General features: G+C 49.8%; 1 pseudogene; it reads left to right on the forward strand.

Annotated features, from left to right (window-relative positions):
• The window catches only part of LOC137521215 (cytochrome P450 2D15-like), a 180,713-nt pseudogene that overhangs the window by 113,841 nt on the left and 41,709 nt on the right, over positions 1-25,163 (forward strand).

Below are 25,163 nucleotides of genomic sequence, written 5' to 3' on the forward strand. Positions count from 1 at the left end.
AGAAGCTCTAAGTGAAGGGATCTACCCTGTGAGAAGTTGCCATAGACTGTCTATATTATGGGACACGTGAGTTTATGCGGATATTGCCCAATATAAACTGAATAAGTTGGAATCTTATGTTTGAAGCTTAAGGTTGAACTGAGACACCCACTGCAAAAGGAACTTTTGATTATATGTTGCAACGAAGGAATCATATGGAGTATTAACCCTTTTTGGAACGAACATTTTGTAGGAAGTGGCTACTATTGGGGGAAGCTGATTAGATAGAAGGGCCCTTCTATTGTATGTGTGTGTGTATGAGAGGGTGGCTTGTTTGCGTAATAGGTACTCTGGTGCACCGTGTTGTAAGATTTTAAGGCTTTTTAACTTTGAAGAAATAGTGAAACGTTTTTGCTCTTAAACTAGCGCATGTTAGTATTGATTTTTATGGTTCGGGTAAGGCATTGGCAAGTAAGTGTGTGTGTGTGTGTGGGGGGGGGGGGATAGGGTTAGGCACCAGAGGTGGGTTGGTTAGGGTTAGGCATCGGTAGAGAAAGGGTTCTGTGTGACAACAGGTGCCCAAATTTCTGGGTTCCCTTCTTGCACATACACACTGGTAACAATGAACAAAGAGGTAGTCATAAAAGCCATCATACACAAGCAGTACTTTTGCTTTTGTGGCTGATCTCCAATTAGTAAATTAATTGTAATCAGTGATTACTTGAAAAGACTGCCTGTGGTTCTGCTCATGTGTACACAGCCTTGGTATTGCATGAGAGCATATATACAGTAGACACAGTCAACACCTTCACTGTGTTGTAAAGATCCCAATGTCTACATATTATGTGGTTCTGCCTTGAGCGAGAATCTTTTATTTTCTAGTATAATATTATGGGAATCATTTATTAAAATACAAGATGGTTGCAATTGAATACTTGCAAAGCTATTTTCTGTTACTGCAAGCCTAGGCCTAATGTTGACTAGGTAGAAAATAATAGTGAGGACTAAAAGATTAGTGAATTAGCGCTGGTGGTGCTGTTGTAGTTGAGTACATGAACATGAACATTTCACAACTGACAAGACACAACCCCGAGGTGCTGAAGCAGGTAATTTGGGTGCGTGTGGCGGATAGGTAAAAATAGCTGCCGCATAGACCACAGTGTTAATATAATGGCTCCCAGAGGGTAATTTGAGCATCGGCAGTGCCTAATATATTTTGTAATCAGGTATAGTGATAGAAAAATATTGGTAAAAAAATTATCGGTATTACCTATTGCCAAATAGTAGAATATTGGTAAAATCATTAATATTCTACTAGCAGCTACAATCTCTGGCACCCTTTTTACATGTATGGCCCAAGTGCTTATTTATAAAGATGACTTATTGCCAGAAAAAAATGTCTGTTTTTAGTTCTCCATACTTATAAAATTGGTGATCAGCTTAAATGACCTTTATAAGGGATTGCCACTTACAGTATCTGAGATTGCCACTCTTCTGTTGTGATCGCCAGATAATATTTAAAAAAAAAAAAACTATATTTGTAAAGCACTTTTTTTCATATCGGACTCAAAGAGCTTGCGATGAGGCCACTAGAGCACACTCAGTAGGCAGTAACAGTGTTAGGGCTGGTGCACAACACTTGCGGTTTGAAAACCGCTTGGCTAATGTATTTCAGTGGGAGGGTGCACACCAGAGCGATTCGTTTTTTCCCCAAATGCAAACTCAGGTCCTGCAGCATTTTTGCAGATTTCTGAGGCAATTCTGCCTCAATGTTAAGCATAGGAAAGTGGAAAATTGCTCTGAAAAAAACGCTAGATAAGAGCAATTTTCCAAGCATTTTTGTTACGGAAGCTGTTCAGTTACAGCTCTACTGTAACAAAAACTAAAATATGCTACACAAACGCTCCAAAAAACTCTAGGCATGTGTAGAAAATCGCTCTGCACATGCCTAGAATTGCTCTGAAAAACGCTAGCATTTGCGGATACACTAGCGTTTTTTGGTGTGCACTGGCCCTTTGTGAGTCTTGCCCAAGAGCACCTACTGAATAGGTGCTGGCTTACTGAACAGGAAGAGCCAAAATTAAAACCCTGGTTGCTTGTTAGAGATGGCCTGAACTTACGATTTTCGGTTCGCAAACCGGGCGAACTTTCGCGAACCGCAATAGACTTCAATGAGGAGGCGAACTTTGAAAACTAGAAACACTTATGCTGGCCACAAGTGATGGAAAATATGTTTCAAGGGGTCTAACATCTGAGTTTTTACATGGATGAGTGGGATAGACGCCAAAAGTCCCAGAGAAAAATCTGGATTTGATGCAAAGCAGCGTTTTAAGGGCAGAAATCACATTGAATGCTTAATAGCAGGCCTAAAATGCTTTAAAACCTCTTGCATGTGTATACATCAATCAGGGAGTGTAATTAGAGTACTGCTTCATACTGACAAACCAAACTCACTGTGTAGTGCACCGCAAACAGCTGTTTGCGTTGGATCATTTCGGCGCATGCTCCGTTACTACCCCTTGTGGTGCGCCGCTTTCGGCGCACCCACTATTATTACACAGCTGGCAACAGCCTTTGGTTGCCATTACAGTTGCCTGGGCAACTAATCCTGCCCACCCCAGCCCTCCTACTCATTTGATTGGTCTTCCTGACTTCCAGCAGTGTACTTAAAGAGACACTGAAGCGAGAATAAATCTCGCTTCAGTGCTTATATTCAGCAGGGGCATGTGTGCCCCTGCTAAAACGCCGCTATCCCGCAGCTAAACGGCGGTCCCTTACCTCCCCAATTCCCTTGTGGAGTCCCGGGCAGCGCTTCCGCATTGAGGCAGGGCTAATGGCTGCAGCCCTGCCTCACGTGCTTCTGTCAGCGCGTATCTCCGCCTCTCCCCCGCCCCTTTCAGTCTTCCTTCGCTGAGAGGGGCGGGGGAGAGGCGGCGATGCGCCGCTGATAGACGGCGCTGAGAGGCAGGGCTGCAGCCGTTAGCCCTGCCTCAAGAGCAGCAAAATCTACGACTAAGTTGGTCGTAGATTTTGCAGGGGGGGATTTGGGGGGTAAGGGACCCCCGTTTAGCCGCGGGATAGCGGTGTTTTAGCAGGGGCACACATGCCCCTGCTGAATATAAGCACTGAAGCGAGATTTATTCTCGCTTAAGTGTCTCTTTAAAGCAGCAAGCGTCCTCATTTCATTACAGAGGCGCTTCACTTGCTGTATCCGAATTCCTGGTAAGTTTATGATATATTTGCAGTACTTTCTATGATTTTTTTGCCCACCTACTATACACTTTACCATTTTTTAAGTTTCTATAAATTTTTGCCTACCTACTGTACATTTCACCATTGTATACGTTTTTTGGCCATATATATCTCCTTTTTACATAGTGCTAATCACCTAATTAATACTAATATGTTTATGTATATTTATATTAATAGTACCAATATTTTCAATCTATTTTGATTTCCATTTTTTAAATGTGTAAATACATGGTTTTCTGATTATCCCTAGGGGACTATATAGTTTTTTGATATCCCTATTTTTCCACTGCACCAGCACTTTTGTGCTTATATGCTCCTAATACGGCTCATATAATTTTGAGCACCATGACTATGACACTAAGTCCACCCCATTATCAAGTATACTATGTATAAAATCTACTGCATAAATTATTGTAGCAATCATTTATAGCAATGTGTGTTGTCTCTTGCCTACAGTTGTTATCCCCATCTTATTGCCTGATGAAGCGGGCTTAGCCTGCGAAACGCGTTGCGTCCCTGGGGTACTTTACAATAAATGTATGTATTTATCTAAAAAAAAAAAAAAAAGACAGAGGCGCTTCACTTGCTGTATCCGAATTGCTGTTGTTGTACCCATCTTATTGCCTGATGAAGTGGGCTTAGCTAGCGAAATGCGCTGCATCCCTGGGGTACTTTACAATAAATGTATGTATTTTCAGACAGTCTTTCGTGTCTGCTTTATGGAGTCAAGTCCACCACTTCCTCCAAGCAAATTTTAAAGGTTTTATCTACTTTTATCCTGCTGGCGCCTCTGTTTTCCCTATTGCAAAGCTGTTTGTGTTGTGACAGCCGTACTGGACTGGTGCGCACCATGGCGAGATTGCTCTTCCTCAGTGATATCAGGTAATGTCTGACTGCCTTATCAACTTTCGATGGTTCTTTCTCTACCATTGTTTAAGCCTACATCTATTTTTTTTAAATTACATTTTCTGCTGGCTGTTCAGTACCTGTAACGAGAATCTGTTATGGAGAGCAAGTCTGCCATTGTGAGTGACCACGGGCAATGGCCGCGGAATCAGGGTTTGATTCCGGTCTGGAGTGGGAGCCTGAGAACCGGCTACCACCACACATCCAAGTAAGGACCCATTTGCTGTATAAGTAATGTACCTGCCCTGACCGTCCTTTGAAGACCAGGCATCTGTGGTCAGTTGGACCCTTGACCCAACGCTGCGTGCCAGAGATGACACCACTTGCCTTTAATGAGAATCTGTTATGGAGGGCAAGTCTGCCATTCATTCAACTGTGTAAAACTTTCGATGGTACTTTCTCAGTAGCATGGTGACCACGGGTAATGGCCGGCGAATCCTGGTTCGATTCCGGTCCGGAGTGGGAGCCTAAGAAACAGCTACCACCACCACACATCCAAGGAAGGCAGCAGGCACGCTGTGGGCAAAGGAGCAGGAACGGCTACCACCACACATCCAAGGAAGGCAGCAGGCATGCTGTGGGCAAAGGAGCAGGAACGGCTACCACACATCCAAGGAAGGCAGCAGGCATGGCATGCACGTCCCGAGGTAGTGACTAAAAATAACAATACAGGAGGACTTTCGAGGCCCTGCTGTATATGAGATTAATCAACTTTAAATCCTTTAACGAGAATCTGTTATGGAGGGCAAGCCTGCCATCCATTCAAGTGAAAGGTATGCACTGACTGGCAGGTATAATACAATGTGCAGTCAAAGATGCAGTGAAAGGTATGCAGTGACTGCAAACAGCTGTTTGTGTAGTGACGGTCGTGCTGGACTGGTGCGCACCATGGTGAAAGTGCAGGCCGTGGTGGTTTTCAAGCCCATATGGTCGCCGAGCTGTGGTAGCTCAACGATAGAACAACAGTGACTGTCCAGCTGATCAAATTTGGTCTGTCCACAATGAAGCAACGACCTTATTATCTTGGGTGTGCACCCCCCCCCCCCCCGCGCGAAACACTCATATCTCCGTCGGTCATTGCTTCATTGTGATATGCAAGCCCCTTCACCGCGGCAAGGTAATGATCACGAAGGGGAATTGGTACATTTACATGCCTTTTGTTTTGTTGTTGCAGCTGCAGTGCAGCAAGAAAAATTAGGCAGGCATGTACACGCACCTGAAAAATTATTATTATTATTATTATTATTTTGCTAGCAGCGGCCGCAAAAATTCAGGAATCCGCCTGGTGTCCTGGACCCTGTAGGTGGTGGCGGAGAAGGCAGTCAAGCGGCCTGCAGGCAGAAATGCTGTGTGGGGAGTGACTTAGTCTTGGGGCAGGCAGTCACACGGCGTGCAGGCAGAGATGCTGTGTGTGGGGACTGACTTAGTCTTTGGGCGGGCCAGGCAGTAGCCCTCCAGGATCCATGCCTCATTCATTTTGATAAAGGTGAGGTACTGAACACTTGTGACTTAGGCGACTTCTCTTCTCAGTGACAATGCCCCCAGCTGCGCTGAAGGTCCTTTCTGACAGGACGCTTGAGGCAGGGCAAGACAGAAGTTGGATGGCAAATTGTGACAGCTCTGGCCACAGGTCAAGCCTGCGCACCCAGTAGTCCAAGGGTTCATCGCTGCTCACAGTGTCTACATCCAAACAATGCAATACTGGTTTATGGAGAAAGTTTAGCTTCCATTATAATTTGCATGCAAAATACAATCTACTAGACATCTGCACCAACGTTGAGGTAATTCTCCGAAGCAGATGTCCTACACTATCTAACCTAAGTTAAAAGCATGTGTCCTTACCCTGGCAGCAGCTAAGCAAAAATGTGTAACTTACATTCAATATGGACAGCAGAGAATAAAGCCAGCGCTCACCACATAGGCTGCATTTGAATTACTTATCACCTCATGTGCACCACTTAAATAGCTCAAATACACACTCAGCAATCAAACAGATGCAAAACATATGCATAATTAAATACCATGCAAACAGGAAAGCACTATGGGAGCTGCTAGCCTGGTAGTTACAAAATTATGGAAACAAATACAGGTAGAAGGCTGCGCATCCCTGACCTAATTCTACAATTGAATGGTTAATCGCTGTGGCCAGGAGAGCTGCTCCATTGTGACTCTCCGCTTTGAAGCAAGACATGTCTAAGATGGCGTGACACCGTCGTCCCTGGCATGCAGCATAGGCCCTGGGGAGCTGGGGCTGTGTAGCTGGAGAGGATATTGCAGCACCAGTAGAGTTGAACTGCCATTCAGCCAAGGAGGAAGAGGAGGAAGACAGCGAAGAGGATGTAGCAGGAGGAGAGGAGGTGGCAGGAGGCCTGCCTGCAAGCTGTGGAGGTGTCACAAGTTGATCCGCTGCACAGCCACGTACTCCCTGCTTGTCAGCAGTCACCAGGTTGACCCAATGGGCTGTGTAAGTAATGTACCTGCCCTGACCGTGCTTGGCAGACCAGGCATCCGTGGTCAGATGGTCCCTTGACCCAACGCTGTGTGCTAGAGATGACACCACTTGCCTCTCAACTTCATGGTACAGGTTGGGTATCGCCTTTTTAGAGAGATAATTGCGGCCTGGTATCTTCCACTGCAGTGTCCAAATGGCCACAAATTTACGGAAGGCCTCAGAGTTCACCAGCTGGTATGGTAACAGCTGGCGTGCTAACAGTTCCGCCAAGCCAGTTGTCAGACTCCGGGCAAGGGGGTGACTGGCAAACATTGGCTTCTTCCGCTCAAAGATTTCCCTCATGGACACCTGGCTGCTGCTGTGGGCAGAGGAGCAGGAACCGCTCAAGGTCAGAGGCGGAGTGGAGGAGGGTGGCTGTGAAGGTGCAAGGGAGAAAGCGGCTGAAGATGCTGCACCTGAAGGAGGAAGAGGAGAAGGAGGGTGGCTTTTCTTTTGTGTGCTGCTTTTCCTCTGGTGATCTTCCTATTGCAGTTTGTGCCTTTTCTGCATGTGCCTTCATAAGGCAGTTGTTCCTATGTGGGTGTTGGCCTTTCCACGGCTCAATTTTTGTAGGCAGAGAGAACAGATGGCATTGCTCTGATCTGAGGCAGACACATTAAAAAATGTCCACACCGCTGAGCCCCCCTGGGGTGATGGCACTATGGTGGCATCAGTAACTGCCGTTGAAGGTCATGTTGGATAACTGTCCATAGGTGGCGATACATGGTGCCAGACACTGCCACCAGCTGTTTCTGGTGATGAGCTCCCCCTGCTTCTTTCAGCAACTCGTCTCTTCCTACTGCTCTCTGACTCCCCTTCTGAACTGTCTCCTTGGTCATTTCGTCTCTTAGGAACCCACGTGGCATCCGTATCATCGTCATCATCATAATCATCCTGCCCAGCTTCGCTTGCCTCAGACTCCTCTAAAACTGCACCAACAGCAGGTACTTCATCATCCTCCTCCTCACACGTTACGTACATAGTGTCGCCTAACTCAGACATATGAGGTGGTGTAACTTGCTTAGCGCCTTCATCTGGTTGTAACAATAATGGCTGTGCATCAGTGATTTCCCCACTAAATAACTCCTGCGAACTGTCAAATGCAGCAGATGTGGTGCTTGTAGTAGCGCTGGTGGCTGCGGAAGATGAGGTGTTCTGTGTTAAATAGTCAACCACGTCCTGACAATCTTGGGAGTTGATGGGACGTGCCTTCTTTTGAGCACTGTACTTTGGTTCAGGGCCGCACGAAATCACATCAGCACAACCTCGCACAGACCTGCCGGGTGTCCTTCCTCTGGGTCTGCCTCTACTTCTGCCTCTACCTGTTTTGTCTATTTTGTCCACATGTGGGGGGGGGGGGGGGGAGGGTGAAGTGAAAGGTATGCATTGACTTGACTAATACAATGTGCAGTCACACAGGTACAGTTAACAGGTATGCACGGAGTGGTATATCACACTGCGGGTGCACTGAACACAACAGGTAGGTATATGCAGTGGTGGGTATTACAAATGTGCACCTGTCACACACACGTACCGTGAACAGGTACAGTGACTAGTGGCATTAAATATCACACTGCGTGCGCTCATGTAGGTAGGTGGGTGCACTGTGAACAACAGGTAGGTATATGCAGTGATGGGTATTATAATGTGCACCTGTCACACACAGACAGGTACCGGACAGGCACAGTGACACAGCGTGTGCTCACATAGGTAGGTGGGTGCGCTAAAGTGAACAACAGGTAGGTATACGCAGTGATGGGTATTACAATGTGCACCTGTCACACACAGACAGGTACCGGACAGGCACAGTGACACTGCGTGCGCTCACGTAGGTAGGTGGTTGCACTGAAGTGAACAACAGGTAGGTATATGCAGTGATGGGTATTACAATGTGCACCTGTCACACACAGACTGGTACCGGACAGGCACAGTGACACTGCGTGCGCTCACATAGGTGGATGGGTGCACTGAAGTGAGCAACAGGTAGGTATATGCAGTGATGGGTATTACAATGTGCACCTGTCACACACAGACAGGTACCGGACAGGCACAGTGACACTGCATGCGCTCACGTAGGTAGGTGGGTGCACGGACTGATGTGAACAACAGGTAGGTAAATGCAGTGATGGGTATTACAATGTGCACCTGTCACACACAGACAGGTACCGGACAGGCACAGTGACACTGCATGCGCTCACATAGGTAGGTGGGTGCACAGTGAACAACAGGTAGGTATATGCAGTGATGGGTATTACAATGTGCACCTGTCACACACAGACAGTTACCCTGTCCGGTTACTGTCTGACACAGTGCACAGTGACACTGTATGCGCTCACGTAAGTAGGTGGGTGCACTGAAGTGAACAACAGGTAGGTATATGCAGTGATCTGTATTACAAATCTGCAACTGGCACAGTAGTATTTATACCACCAAGGGGCCAAAGGCCAGCTGCGACTGACTGACAGGGCTGTATATAATGCAAGTGGGCCACACAAAAAAAAAAGATCACAAGAACAAGATTAGCTCTCAAAAGAGCTGTTAAGGGATGTTTTTTAGCAATAAGAATCAGCATGGAGCAAGCTAAGGAGCCTACAAGAGCCTAACTAAGCTTTCCCTATAGGTCTCTGCACAGCGGCTCTCCCTTCTCTAATTACTGCAGGCACACGAATGAGTGAAAAGCCTGACGCTGCCTGCCTTTTATAATGGGGGGGTGGGGCTCCAGGAGGGAGTGTAGCCTGATTGGCTACAATGTGCTTGCTGACTGTGATATATTGGTAGGTGAACAGAGGCACCAGAAGGATAAAAGTACATAAAATTTTTAAAAAACTGCTGGGAGGAAGTGGTGGACTCGCTTCCGTTAAAGCAGACACCAAGGACTGTAAATATATAGATATACATATTTATTGAAAATACCCCAAAGATGCATCGCATTTCGCGGGCACAGACCACTTCTTCAGGCAATAAGCAGGGATAAACAACAGCAATTCAGTTAGAGCACTTCTGCTGACTGTGATGTGGAGGGTCAAAGTTGAACCTAATGATGCACTATGGGGGAGAATCGAACTTCCGGAAAAGTTTGTGTTCGCTCGCGAACGTGAACCACCGAATTTTCGCCGGGAACCGTTCGCGGGCGAACCGTTCGGGCCATCTCTATTGCTTGTGTCAAAGGCAGAACCCTTAACCAGTATACTATCCATCCACTTATAAAGCCATTTATAAAAAAGAAATCAGCTGGACTGCCACTTTATAAAATTGACAAAAACATTTTTCACTGTACCCCTCTACATGAGTAATTATAACAGATGATATACAATAGGCAACAATGAGGTTTTTCAATGGGAAATTGTTTTACTTCATATATGAAAAAAAACACTTTTTCCAAAAGGAATAAAAAAATAAGTAATAAGTAATAGTGCTGGCTGGGGACGCTGCACCAATTTGTCATGCTCAGCATGCAGAACTACTCACCTCCTCTGTCCACTCTCCAAGTCCAGAGACATCTCCTGTAAGCAGCGATTCTCCCCTGAGCATCTCAGAAGCAGATACTATGAGCTCTAGCATCTGATTCATTCTCAGACACTAGGGCCACTGCGCAATTCTGCCAGGAAGGATATCTGTGGCACCCCAGAATAGATCCATGGCACTGACCACGGATCTTTGGGGCTAGTGACACACCTGTAAGGTAGTTATGTTTCTACCTCCAGTTTTTAACTAAAGCAATTAGGAGTTAAACTAATTGAAACAAAAATAACTTTTGATACCTAAAAAAATGAGTCTAGGTTTGCTGAATCACTTAGGTTTTCCAATGTTTCACAGTGTTTTCCAACACCTCAGCTGTGCTTTATAATTGCAGTGAGGCTAGGTTCACAGTGGTCGCTTGCATAACACACTAATTATAATGCATGATAATAAGTGTGAACTGCTATGGAGACTGTACATAGACTTAATACAAAGCCTGCATGCAGAGAGTTAGAATAACTAGATCAGTTACAATGCAGATATGTGAACAGGCCCATAGAACTGTGTGGGCAGTGAGTTGACTTTTAGAATTATTCTGCAACGCAACTAAGCACTGTGAACTAGACCTGAATAATCTGCCATGTCTAAGTTGTTTGTTTCAGTTTACTAATTCATTTATCTCATTTTGAAGGGAACTACAATCATCACCAACTTGTCCTCTGTGCTGAAGGATCAGCAAGCCTGGGAGAAACCATATCAGTTTTATCCAAAGCATTTTCTTGATGATAATGGAAAGTTTGTAAAGCAAGAGGCTTTCATGGCTTTTTCAGCAGGTAACAATTAAAAGAATTACTACGATGCTGTATGGTTACAGGGCTTGACCATAAACCTTAATGATTTCATACTAAGTGAGACCATTTTTGTGAAGAAATTCCAAGGTCCCAAGAGTAACAAAATTCCTAGGTTGTATGTGTTTATATACACACGCACACACACGCACACGCACACGCACACACACACACACACAGTGGCTTGCAAAAGTATTCGGCCCCTTTGAAGTTTTCCACATTCTGTCATATTACTGCCTTAAACATGAATCAATTTTATTGGAGTTCCACATGAAAGACCAATACAAAGTGGTGTACACGTGAGAAGTGGAACTAAAATCATACATGATTCCAAACATTTTTTACAAATCAATAACTGCAAAGTGGGGTGTGCGTAATTATTCAGCCCCGCCCCCTTTAGTCTGAGTGCAGTCAGTTGCCCATAGACACTGCCTGATGAGTGCTAATGACTAAATAGAGTGCGCCTGTGTGTAATCTAATGTCAGTACAAATACAGCTGCTCTGTGAGGGCTTTAGAGGTTGTCTAAGAGAATATTGGGAGCAACAACACCATGAAGTCCAAAGAACACACCAGACAGGTCAGGGATAAAGTTATTGAGAAATTTAAAGCAGGCTTAGGCTACAAAAAGATTTCCAAAGCCTTGAACATCCCACGGATCACTGTTCAAACGATCATTCAGAAATGGAAGGAGTATGGCACAACTGTAAGCCTACCAAGGCAAGGCCGTCCACCGAAACTCACAAGCCGAACAAGGAGAGCGCTGATCAGAAATGCAATCAAGAGGCCCATGGTGACTCTGGACGAGCTGCAGAGATCTACAGCTCAGGTGGGGGAATCTGTCCATAGGACAACTATTAGTTGTGCACTGCACAAAGTTGGCTCTTATGAAAGAGTGACAAGAAGAAAGCCATTGTTAACAGAAAAGCAGTTTGCAGTTTGCCACAAGCCATGTGGGGGACACAGCAAACATGTGGAAGAAGGTGCTCTGGTCGGATGAGACCAAAATGGAACTTTTTGGCCAATATGCAAAACGCTATGTGTGGCAGTGCACTAACACTGCACATCACTCTGAACACACCATCCCCACTGTCAAATATGGTGGTGGCAGCATCATGCTCTGGGGTTGCTTCTCTTCAGCAGGGACAGGGAAGCTGGTCAAAGTTGATAGGAAGATGGATGGAGCCAAATACAGGGCAATCTTGGAAGAAAACCTCTTGGAGTCTGCAAAAGACTTGAGACTGGGGCAGAGGTTCACCTTCCAGCAGGACAACGATCCTAAACATAAAGCCAGGGCAACAATGGAATGGTTTTAAAAAAAACATATCCATGTGCTAGAATGGCCCAGTCAAAGTCCAGATCTAAATCCAATCGAGAATCTGTAGCAAGATCTGAAAACTGCTGTTCACAAACGCTGTCCATCTAATCTGACTGAGCTGGAGCTGTTTTGCAATGAAGAATGGGCAAAGATTACAGTCTCTAGATGTGCAAAGATGGTAGAGACATACCCTAAAAGACTGTCAGCTGTAATTGCAGCAAAAGGTGGTTCTACAAAGTATTGTCTCAGGGGGCTGAATAATTACGCACATCCCACTTTGCAGTTAGTGATTTGTAAAAAATGTTTGGAACAATGTATGATTTTCGTTCCACTTCTCACGGGTACACCACTTTGTATTGGTGTTTCACGTGGTATTACAATAAAATTGATTCATGTTTGTGGCAGTAATGTGACAAAATGTGGAAAACTTCAAGGGGGCCGAATACTTTTGCAAGCCACTGTATATACACACACATATACTGTACAGTGCTGCTCGGATACCATTTTTCACTATCTAATTCGGATCCGGATACCCCTCTATCCTATCCGGGTCGGATATCCGAGTTCAAAATTTTCCGATCCGATTTGGATATCTGACCGCAATATCCGACGGATTCGGATAACCGGATGGAAAACCGGAAGTGGCCTTTAAATTTTTTTTAGGGTATATGAGGCATGTAGCATCATTATTTTGTAAAGGGAAACACTAATTAATGATGTGGGGACTTAAAATCCCCCCCCCCCAAAAAAAATGGCTGTCAACATCAGGACTAGGCTCCAGGAAGCGGTCGTACTGCCGCAGTTGGGGTCTCCCCACAACTTGGACAGCACAGACACCTCCAAAAAAATTACACAGCTATTGTGTTCAGAGGATCGCTATGGCACCTATTGTTGGTACCACGGCACAGGTAAAACATTAAAAAAGGAGAGGTTCCAGGAAGTGGTCGTACTGCCGCAGTTGGGGCCTCTCCACAACTTGGACAGCACAGACACCTCCTAAAAAATTACATAGCTATTGTTTTCAGAGAATCGCTATGGCACCTAGTGTTGTTGGTACCACGGCTGTAAAACATTTTTTAAACCTGGCTTAATGAAGATGGAGTCAGGAGGTTGTGGTGGTAAAGGGTGGTGAGGCAGGCATAGTGATTCCCACTCAGGCACTTAATTTCCCCCTCTTGCCAACAACAGTGGCCAGGAACTCACCAACAGCCCAAGCCTGGTTTATTTTTTAAAAAGTCAGTCTGTCCACAGACTGGGGGGACAGACAAGAGCACTTCTCGGTGACCACGCCACCGCACTGAAGCACCTTTCTGACATCACGCTGGAAGGCGGGCAGGACAGCACTTCCAGGGCGTACTGCACCAGCTCGCTCCAGATATCCAGGTGCTTGACCCAGTACTCCAAGGGGTCCACAGGGGTGTCGGTGTCAAGCCCACTGTAGGACCCCATGTAGTCGGCCACCATCCGGGTCAGGTGCTGGTTCTGGCTTTGAAAGCCGGATGCTGCTGCAGGCACCTCCTCTGTAGGCAGCGGTACTGGCGTGACGTAGAGCGCCTTTGTCAGAGACCGCAGGTTTGTTGGGCGCCTGCTGCTGCTGGATGCAGGCACCTGCTGCTGTGCTGACTGGACTGTGACAGCAGGGGGGTTGGGAGTCTGGGGGAAGGCTTCCTCCAAGCGCCGAACCAGAATCCGCTGCAAGTCCCTCATTCGGCACACAGGGTCTCCTCCTACAGGCAGGAACTGAGCCAGCTTCCCCTTCAGCCATGGGTCCAGCATCAGGGTGATCCAGATGTCCTCCCGAGCGCGCATCTGCTTCACCCTTGGGTCTTTTCGCAGGCACTGCAGCATGTGCGCTGCCATGGGGAACAGGGATGCCTTCTCTGTTGACCCATCATCTTCTGCACCGCTGACAGTGCTGTCCTCCTCATCTGATTCCTGAGCCTCATCCTGCTCTCTCCACCCCCGCACCACTGCAGCTGCACTCCGCTGTGCCCCCTCCTCTTCAAGGTCAGGGACCTCCAACTCCTCCAAGTCCTCAAACTCCTCCTCCTGCCGCACAGAGGTGGACTGCAAAGTTTGCTGCTGCTCCTGCTGGACCAAGGCTTCCTCTCCCACTTCCAGCAGAGCATCGAGGGCCTTTTCCAGCATGCACACCATGGTGACCCACTCACACAGCGACGCATGGTCCCGGCTGACCATGTTAGTGGCCTCCAGGAAGGGTGCCAGCACCAAGCACACCAGGTGCATTGTTCCCCACTCAGCAGGGCGGATGATGTCCGGGAGGTGGGTGGTGCCGGTCCCGGACAAGTTGGCCTCCATGGTGGCTTTGGCCAGGTAGAGGTTGACAGCCCGCCTCTGTTCAACTAGACGTTCAGACATTGCCAGGGTGGAATTCCAGCGTGTTGGAACGTCTATGATGAGCCAGTGCCGTGGGAGGTTCAGCTTCAGCTGCACGGCTTCCAGGCAGGCCTGTATTTAGGGTTTGGGCTCACCTAGGCACCCAAAACCTATGCCCCCCCCCCCCCGAGGAGGGCGTTGTCGCCGCGGTGAAAAATGGGAGTGGTCACATACTGCAGTGGGCGTGTCCATAACATACAGTGGGTGTGGCCAATTAAAATGTCCTAGTAAGAGTGCAGTCCAAAGTCGGTGGGGCCACGTTTTCTCCCCGGGTATAAGTAAAGTGACCCTAAAAAAGCAAGTAGGAAATGTTCCCCTCCCCCCCCCCCCAAAAAAAAAAAACACACATTAGCCAGTGTTCTCTGACACAAAATAGTGGTAGGTATTAGATTGTGAGCTCCCCAGAGAAAAGTCAGTGACATGACTATGTACTCTGTAATGTGCTGCAGGAGATGTAAGTGCTATATAAATACATAATAATAGTATGGTAGGACATTAGACTATGACTATGGTAGGATTAGAGTGTGAGCTCCTCTGAGGACAGTCAGTGACATGACTACGTACTCTGTGAAGTACTGCTGAAGATGGCAGTACAATATAGTACAGCAGTATGGCAGCACGGTGGCATAGTGGTTAGAGCTCTCGCCTTGCAGCGCTGGGTTCCCGGTTCGGATCCCAGCCAGGTCAACATCTGCAAGGAGTTTGTATGTTCTTCCTGTGTCTGTGTGGGTTTCCTCCTGGCACTCTGGTTCCTCCCACATCCCAATAGCAAATGATACAGATAAGTTAATTGGCTTCCCACTAAAAATTGGCCCTAGAATACGATACATACATAGACATATGACTATGGTAGGGATCAGATTGTGAGTCCCTCTGAGGGACAGTTAGTGACAAGACAATATACTCTGTACAGCGCTGCATAATATGTTGGCGCTATATAAATTAGTATAAGTACAGTATAAAGTAGCCAGGTCTATAGGTGTCCCCAGTATAGATAGCCAGGTCTATAGGTATCCCCAGTTTAGGTAGTAATCATGGGCATAACTAGAAATCACTGGGCCCCCTTGCGAAAATTTGGATGCCCCCCCCCCCCCCCCTCCCCTATAGGTGCCAAATAATCGTAATGGGGCAGCATTTCAGCATAAAATAATCGTAACGCAGCAATGTTTCACCAGAGAATAAACGCAATGAGTGCAACATTTCACCAGAGAATAATCGCAATGTGTGCAACATTTCAGCAGAGAATAAACGCAATGAGTGCAACATTTCACCAGAGAATAATCGCAATGAGTGCAACATTTCACCAGAGAATAAACGCAATGAGTGCAACATTTCACCAGAGAATAAACGCAATGAGTGCAACATTTCACCATAGAATAAACACAATGAGTGCAAATTTCACCAGAAAATAAGCGCAATAAGTGCAACATTTCACCAGAGAGTAATCGCAATGAGTGCAAATTTCACCAGGAAATAATCATACAGTGGGCAGCATTTCGGTGAGAGTTGGAAGGAGGGTTAGAGAGGGTGGGCAGAGAGAGAGAGACATAGGGTAAGCAGATAGACAGGTACAGAAAGTGTTAGGGCTGGTTTAGACGGACGCTTGCGGAGCGCTTACCGCAAGCGCTCGGGAACGTCGTGTTAAACGCTCCCATTCAGGTGAATGGGAGCGTTTGCACTGAGTTTTTACACAAACGTGCACTGAGCTTTTACACAAACGTGGGTCTCGATTTTCACTTGCGTTCATGGCCGCCCTGGAAGCTACATGTAGCTTCCAGGGGCGACCAACCGCGATGGGTAATGTCCCCCTAGGGAAATAAAAACGCTGACCGCATCCAGACGCGATAGCTGCTGAAAGCCTGACCGCGCAGCAGCCGCCGGTCATCAAACGCGACGCCACGCAGACGTCCGTGTGAACCAGCCCTAACAGTGTTCAAGAGAGAAGGAGTATGGGCAAAAGGAACACAACAGAGCATTGTACATTACCTCCTCTCCTTCTGTCATGTGTCTGGCTGGCAGGCTGTCTCTGTGCACTCTGCTGGGCTAGCTATGGCAGCTATGTCCCTCTGGGTGTCTGTGAGGCAAGCTAGAGGCTGTCACTGGTAGGCTCGGGCTGCAGCTCCTCTCTCTGCTGTCATAGCTGGCTGCTCAATCATTCACTCGCTCTGTCTCCTCGTCTCTGTCCAGCTCTGGTATTTCCCGCCGATGCCACACATGGTGAAGATGCAGAGACGTCAGGCCAGTGTGAGTACGCCTGACGTCTCTCTCAGCATTAGGGAGCTGTAGGGGGAGCAGGGGAGGAGGAAAAGCGGGGCGGGCCAAAGCCTCAGAACTCCGGCTGCTCTTTGAGCCTCAGGGTCTTTCTCAGTTATGTGGTTGGCAGCGAGCGGAGTTCTAGGAGCCTCTGTGACCCTGGGGTAGCAGGTGGGTAGCTCAGCTGGTGGGCGGCTGGGGCCTGCAGCCTGTGACCTTGTGGCCTGCTGCCTGGGGCAGCTGGTGGTAGCCTGCTGGCTGCTGCCTGGGCGGCTGGGGCCTGCTGCCTGTGACCCTGGGCTGGGGCAGCTGGTGGTGACCTGGTGGCTGCTGTCTGGGCCACTGGGGCCTGCTGCCTGTGACCCTGGGCTGGGGCAGCTGGTGGTGACCTGGTGGCCTTCTGCCTGTGACCCTGGGCTGGGGCAGCTGGTGGTGGCCTGCTGGCTGCTGCCTGGGCGGCTGGGGCCTGCTGCCTGTGACCCTGGGCTGGGGCAGCTGGGAGTGGCCTGCTGCCTGGGCGGCTGGGGCCTGCTGCCTGTGACCCTGGGCTGGGGCAGCTGGTGGTGACCTGGTGGCCTGCTGCCTGTGACCCTGGGCTGGGGCAGCTGGTGGTGGCCTGCTGGCTGCTGCCTGGGCCTGCTGCCTGTGACCCTGGGCTGGGGTAGCTGGTGGTGGCCTACTGCCTGTGACCCTGGGCTGGGGTAGCTGGTAGTGACCTGGTGGCCTGCTGCCTGTGACCCTGGGCTGGGGCAGCTGGTGGCGGCCTGCTGGCTGCTGCCTGGGCAGCTGGGGCCTGCTGCCTGTGACCCTGGGCTGGGGCAGCTGGTGGTGGCCTGCTGCCTGGGCAGCTGGGGCCTGCTGCCTGTGACCCTGGGCTGGGGCAGCTGGTGGTGACCTGGTGGCCTGCTGCCTGTGACCCTGGGCTGGGGCAGCTGGTGGTGGCCTGCTGGCTGCTGCCTGTGACCCTGGGCTGGGGCAGCTGGTGGTGGCTGCCTGGGCGGCTGGGGCCTGCTGCATGTGACCCTGGGCTGGGGTAGCTGGTGGTGGCCTGCTGCCTGTGACCCTGGGCTGAGGTAGCTGGTGGTGACCTGCTGCCTGTGACCCTGGGCTGGGGCAGCTGGTGGTGGCCTGCTGGCTGCTGCCTGGGCAGCTGGGGCCTGCTGCCTGTGACCCTGGGCTGGGGCCTGCTGCCTGTGACCCTGGGCTGGGGTCTGCTGCCTGTGACCCTGGGCTGGGGTCTGCTGCCTGTGACCCTGGGCTGGGGCCTGCTGCCTGTGACCCTGGACTGGGGCAGCTGGTGGTGGCCTGCTGCCTGGGTGGCTGGGGCCTGCTGCCTGTGACCCTGGGCTGGGGCAGCTGGTGGTGACCTGGTGGCCTGCTGCCTGTGACCCTGGGCTGGGGCAGCTGGTGGTGGCCTGCTGGCTGCTGCCTGTGACCCTGGGCTGGGGCAGCTGGTGGTGGCTGCCTGGGCGGCTGGGGCCTGCTGCCTGTGACCCTGGGCTGGGGTAGCTGGTGGTGGCCTGCTGCCTGTGACCCTGGGCTGGGGTAGCTGGTGGTGACCTGCTGCCTGTGACCCTGGGCTAGGGCAGCTGGTGGTGGCCTGCTGGCTGCTGCCTGGGCAGCTGGGGCCTGCTGCCTGTGACCCTGGGCTGGGGCCTGCTGCCTGTGACCCTGGGCTGGGGCCTGCTGCCTGTGACCCTGGGCTGGGGCCTGCTGCCTGTGACCCTGGGCTGGGGCAGCTGGTGGTGACCTGGTGGCCTGCTGCCTGTGACCCTGGGCTGGGGCAGCTGGTGGTGGCCTGCTGGCTGCTGCCTGGGCCTGCTGCCTGTGACCCTGGGCTGGGGCCTGCTGCCTGTGACCCTGGGCTGGGGTAGCTGGTGGTGGCTGCCTGGGCTGGGTGAGGGCGCTGGCTGGGTACCTGTCTGTCTGGACGAGTGGAGCGCTAGGTAGCGTAGCTGGGCGAGTGGGCAGGCTGCCAGTGGACTAGTAGCTGAGACTGACAGAACTGGCCGGGCTGCAGCAGCTGCTTCACGTGCCTGTCTCCCGAGTCCCGACCCGACCTCCTCGTGCTGTCCTCCTGTGTGATCTATAATGGTGCCGAGAGAGGAGGAGGAGGAGACACTTTTCCCAGGCTCGACTAGTCCATTCAAATGGGGGGGGCGGAGCATAGGAGGCCAATTTACTTCATAGCCTTCAGTGCTCTGCCCCCCCCCCCCCCACACACACACACACACACACAAAATATAAATAATTTAAAAAAAAAGTCAGAAGGGGGGAAAAAAAATTATATTAAACAGTGGCCACCCGCCCCCCCCCCCCCCCCGAGGACCCGCCCATGGCACCGGCCCACGGGTGCCTCTTAATAGATACGGCCCTGCTTTGCTTCCAGGGACGCTGTGGCACCACACGGGCGGTGAAAATGACCCACGGTTTTCCTTGCCACTCCTAAAAGAGTGTTCATCCCCTGGTAGGTGCGCAGGAATTTCTGCACCACCAGGTTAAGGACATGGGCCAGACAGGGGATGTGGGTGAGGTTTCCCTGGTGGATGGCGGCAACCAGGTTTGCCCCATTGTTGGCGACCACCTCTCCGACTTTCAGGCCTCTGGGGGTCAATCCGGTGCTGCGCACTGCATCTGGCTCCCCTCCTGCACAAACGAGTATGGGAGGAGCTGGGAGGACATGGCCCGTGTAAGCAAGCCGTTCAGCTGGCGTATGCAACGGCTGCCGGGAGGCTGAGCCCTGACCACGAACAACTCACTCAGCAGGGTCTGGTGGTGGTGGCGTTTTGTGCTTGCACAGGAAGCAGAGGAGACCACTGAGGAGGACTGGCTGCCTGAACAGGCCTCAGTGTCGGCAGGAGTGGCAAACGGGGTTATGCTGCTCTGACCACTGCAAGGGCCAGCGCCAGCTTCCTTCAGCCTCTTGAATTCCTTGTGCTCAGGTTTGTGCTTATTGGCCAGATGGTTGATGAAGCTGGAGGTGCCATAATTGGAGGGGTTAGACCCTCTGCTAATCTTTACATGGCACACATTACAAGTTACAAACATGCTATCAAGTGAGGGCAGATGAAAAAACTGCCATATTGGGGATTGCAGATTGCCTTTACGTCGTTCAAAAGGGGATGCTGCTGCTGCTGATTTTCTCCCAGTGGTGGTTGGGGCCTGGGGTAGAGTGGTGCGGCTGGTGGTAGTAGTGCCACTGGCAGATGGAGCAGCAGGCTATGGGTCACGCATTCCATGCCCACTACTGCTCCTGCCAATCCCTGCAATGCTGATCCTGTGTGCCAGAACCACTGAATCATCCTCCTCAGAGTCAGAGATGACATCCCCCTCCGGTCGTTGGTAGTTCGGGTCCTTCACCTCATAATCAAGATCAAACTCCCCCTCCTCGAACAACTGCTGGGATGATGAGCCCGCCTCAAACTCCTCTTCTGCTGACACATCATGGACGGACTCCCCCTCAATAACCACCGTCACCATCTCAGACTCTTCTGCAAAGCCCATTTTGCACAAAATGTTTTTTTCTAGGGCTGGTGGTGGCCTCACTGGCCTGCTCGTCGTCATCCACCATCAGCTGCATCACAGACGTGGCATCTTTCTCTTCCAATTTGTGCCGCTGACCCTGCTTGAAAACGGCCGCAACACGCTGCTGCGTCTCTGCAGCGTAACACCCCCTAACAGCTGGACGGCCAGTGGGTTGCGGCGGAATGGAGACTGATGCGGCAGAACTGCTGACGGAGGCCGCAATGCTGCTCCCTCTCCTCTTGGCCTTGCTGCCCCTCCCCCGGCTGCCAGTGCCAGACATAGTACAATGTGTTGATGTCACAGATGAAGTGTGGGATACTTGTACTTTATTAGCGGCGGGCAGTGGCGTTCCTACCATAGGGCGGCATGGGGCGCCCCGCACCGGGTGTCGGGCGCCCCAGGGGGTGTCATCAAGGCCCCCACAGAGGCCTGTGCCGGCCGGACAGGAGGGGGAAAGCAACCCGGAAAGGAGGGGTGGCGGGGAAAGCGGCGGGGAGGGGGGCCGGACCCCCCACCTCCCTCACCTGGGTCCCCTCCTTCTGGCGCTTCACCCTCCTAATTAGCAGCAGCTTGATGAGCGGGCAGGAGCGGGCGGAGAAGACTTACTCACCTACTTCCTGCGTTCCAGGCGATGGCAAATAGCGTCATCGTCACCTGACGCTGGTCTCCACCTTCTCCACCGCCCACTGTGCTTCCTGATTTGCGGAAGCACAGTGAGCGACAGAGAGACCAGCGTCACGTGAGGATGACGTTATGCGCCATCGCCTGGAGCAGGTGAGTAAGTCCTCCCCGCCCGCTTCGCTAAGCTGCTGGCTGCTGCTAATTAGGAGGGGGAAGCGCCGGAAGGAGGGGACCCCGCCACCCCACCTTCCAAGCTTCCCTCATACCGGGGGCCACTATGCTACACTGGGGGCACCTATGCTACACTGGGGGCCACTATGCTACACTGGGGGCCACTATGCTACACTGGGGGCCACTATGCTACACTGGGGGCACCTATGCTACACTGGCGGCCACTATGCTACACTGGGGGCCACTATGCTACACTGGGGGCCACCATGCTACACTGGGGGCCACCATGCTACACTGGGGGCCACTATGCTACACTGGGGGCCACTATGCTACACTGGGGGCACCTATGCTACACTGGGGGCCACTATGCTACACTGGGGGCCACTATGCTACACTGGCGGCCACTATGCTACACTGGCGGCCACTATGCTACACTGGGGGCCACTATGCTACACTGGGGGCCACTATGCTACACTGGGGGCACCTATGCTACACTGGGACCACTATGCTACACTGGGGCCACTATGCTACACTAAACTATACTGGGGCCACTATGCTATACTGGGGCAACTATACTAGCTATACTGGGGCAGTGGCGGTGCCAGGGGGGTGGTTTGGGTGCTGAAGCACCCCCTAATATTGTCCAAGCACCCCCAGCGTGAACTGATTTTCGGCGTCTAATAGACGCTGTGTCAGTTCACTGACAGCAGCAGCCCGCAGCTCCAACAGCGGCAGAGCAGGGCTACAGTAAAATGGCGTCCGAAGCCCTGCTCTGGAGACTGAGTCTGCAATGCAGGGCTTCGGGCGCCATTTTCCCGTAGCCCTGCTCTCACCGCGGGAGTTTCAGTTGCTGGCTGCAGAGGATCGTGAGAGCTGCGCGCCGGACGGAGGCCGGGACAGGAGGTCTGCTGCTGCTTCAGGTGAGTAAATTTTTATTTAATTTATATTAGCAGGTGTATCGACTGTTCTGGCCAGGTCTGCTACATGATTGAAGTGTTTTCTGGCCAGGTTGCCACATGATTGCATATATTTTCTGGGCAAATCTGCCGACATGATTGCATGTATTTTCTGGGCAAATCTGCCGACATGATTGCATGTATTTTCTGGGCAAATCTGCCGACATGATTGCATGTATTTTCTGGGCAAATCTGCCGACATGATTGCATGTATTTTCTGGGCAAATCTGCCGACATGATTGCATGTATTTTCTGGGCAAATCTGCCGACATGATTGCATGTATTTTCTGGGCAAATCTGCCGACATGATTACATGTATTTTCTGGGCAAATCTGCCGACATGATTGAACGTGTTTTTTGGGCAAATCTGCCGACATGATTGAACGTGTTTTTTGGGCAAATCTGCCGACATGATTGCATATATTTTCTGGGCAAATCTGCCGACATGATTACATGTATTTTCTGGGCAAATCTGCAGACATGATTGAACGTGTTTTTTGGGCAAATCTGCCGACATGATTGAACGTGTTTTTTGGGCAAATCTGCCGACATGATTGCATATATTTTCTGGGCAAATCTGCCGACATGATTGCATGTATTTTCTGGGCAAATCTGCCGACATGATTGCATGTATTTTCTGGGCAAATCTGCCGACATGATTGCATGTATTTTCTGGGCAAATCTGCCGACATGATTGCATGTATTTTCTGGGCAAATCTGCCGACATGATTGCATGTATTTTCTGGGCAAATCTGCCGACATGATTGAACGTGTTTTTTGGGCAAATCTGCCGACATGATTGAACGTGTTTTTTGGGCAAATCTGCCGACATGATTGAACTATTTTCTGGTCAAATCTGTTCACATTACGTGTATTTTCTTGAGAAAACCTGAACAATTATGTGAATTTTCTGGGGAAAGGCCCACTGTCTTTGTGTTGCACTTTTAAGGGGAACCCGAGGTGAGAATAATATTGGGCTGCAATATTTATCTCCTTTTAAGCAATACCAGCTGCCTGGCTGCTGTGCTGGTCCTCTGCATCTAATTCTTTAAACCATAGACCCTGAATAAGCAAGCAGCAGGTCAGGGGCTTCTGACAATATTGTCAGAACTGACAAGATTAGCTGCATGCTTGTTTCTGGTGTAATTCAGTTCACTACTGCAGCCAAATAGATCAGCAGGGCTGCCTATTGTTTAAAAGAAAATGAATATGGCAGCCTCCATATCACTCTTATCCCGGGTTCACTTTAAATTAGTTAGCTCTGCCCTCATCCGGTCATGGCCACGCCCATTTTTAACCGCACCCATTTTTTGTTAGCTATACTGGTGCCACTATACTATACTAAGGACAACTTTAGGGGGGGGAGCGAGCCTACACCTGGCATTACCCGCCGTGTCACGTTTAGCATGCCACATTTGCTGTTTTTTTTTTTTTTTAATGGGGGGGGGGGGTGTCTTTTTAATACCCAGCACCGGGTGTCAAATGCCCTAGGTACGCCACTGGCGGCGGGCTTGGACTGTGAATCAGCACGGAGTGACAGACAGCAAGACACACTGACACTGCTCACTGCTCAGTCAGCAGCACAGCAGCACTGCAATAATCCATAGTAGCAGGCAGCTAACACAGTACTACTCTCACTCTCTAACAACTAATAGCACTGCACTAACTACACAATATAACACAGTAATCCTCCTACCTACCTATACTGTGTAACTACTAAGGCTAATAGCAGGCCAGCCAGCAACAAGAGGCCTGGACTGTGTGCACACACAGCAGCACACACAGACAAAGACACAGGACCCAAGCAGGCAGCTGCTGCAGCTGAAAGACTGACTGACAGACTGACACTAACAAACTATACTGACTAACTAACTACAACACAGTATAACAATACTGTAGTGAAGGTGTTTAAGTGTAAAAACGCTGGGTTTATCACTCAGATAACGCACTTGCTTCAGCCAAACACACTGGAGTTGTCTCTCAGTGACAGTCACACACACACACACACACACACACACACACACACACACACACACACACACACACACACACACACACACACACACACACACACACACACACACACACACACACACACACACACACACACACACACACGAAGCAGGAAATTTGGGCGCATGAGGCATGTGGACAAAAAGGGCGCCACCATTCACTCCCATAATAAATATCGTTTAAATCGGCGCCCAACAGGAAAAAAAGGGCGCCGGAGAAAAATAACGTTTTAAAAGCGGCGCCCGGAGACTTTTAATGTTTTATAACTGTTTCTCATGATTACACATTATTTAATGATTTATAATTTTTAAAACATTATTTTTAAACGAAAAACAGTACAAATTTTTTTAAAACGTTATTAATGCTTATCACAGGGGGGTCTTAGGTTTAGGCACCAACAGGGGGGTCTTAGGTTTAGGCACCAACAGGGGGGTCTTAGGGTTAGGCACCAACAGGGGGGTCTTAGGGTTAGGCACCAACAGGGGGGGTCTTAGGGTTAGGCACCAACAGGGGGGTCTTAGGTTTAGGCACCACCAGGGGGGTCTTAGGGTTAGGCACCAACAGGGGGGTCTTAGGGTTAGGCACCAACAGGGGGGTCTAGGGGTTAGGGATAGGTACAGGGATGGTTCTGTGTGAGAGTAGGGTTAGGTATAGCTTTAGTAAAATTCTTATTAATGTTTTATAAAACGTTATTATAAATTTCAATTTTTAAACAGGAAAGATTAACGTTTTTTAAATTGCCGATTTTATACACATTATTTAATGATTTATAACTTTATAAAACATTATTTTTAAACGAAATATAACACAATTTTTTTTAAACGTTATTCATCATTATCTTTTAAAACCCTGCGCCCTTTTTTCCCGGCGCCCTTTTTTAACGTACGACACACACACACACACACACACACACACACACACACACACACACACACACACACACACACACACACACACACACACACACACACACACA

This window comes from Hyperolius riggenbachi, chromosome 6 (genome assembly GCF_040937935.1).
Source record: "Hyperolius riggenbachi isolate aHypRig1 chromosome 6, aHypRig1.pri, whole genome shotgun sequence".
Classification (NCBI taxonomy): domain Eukaryota; kingdom Metazoa; phylum Chordata; class Amphibia; order Anura; family Hyperoliidae; genus Hyperolius; species Hyperolius riggenbachi.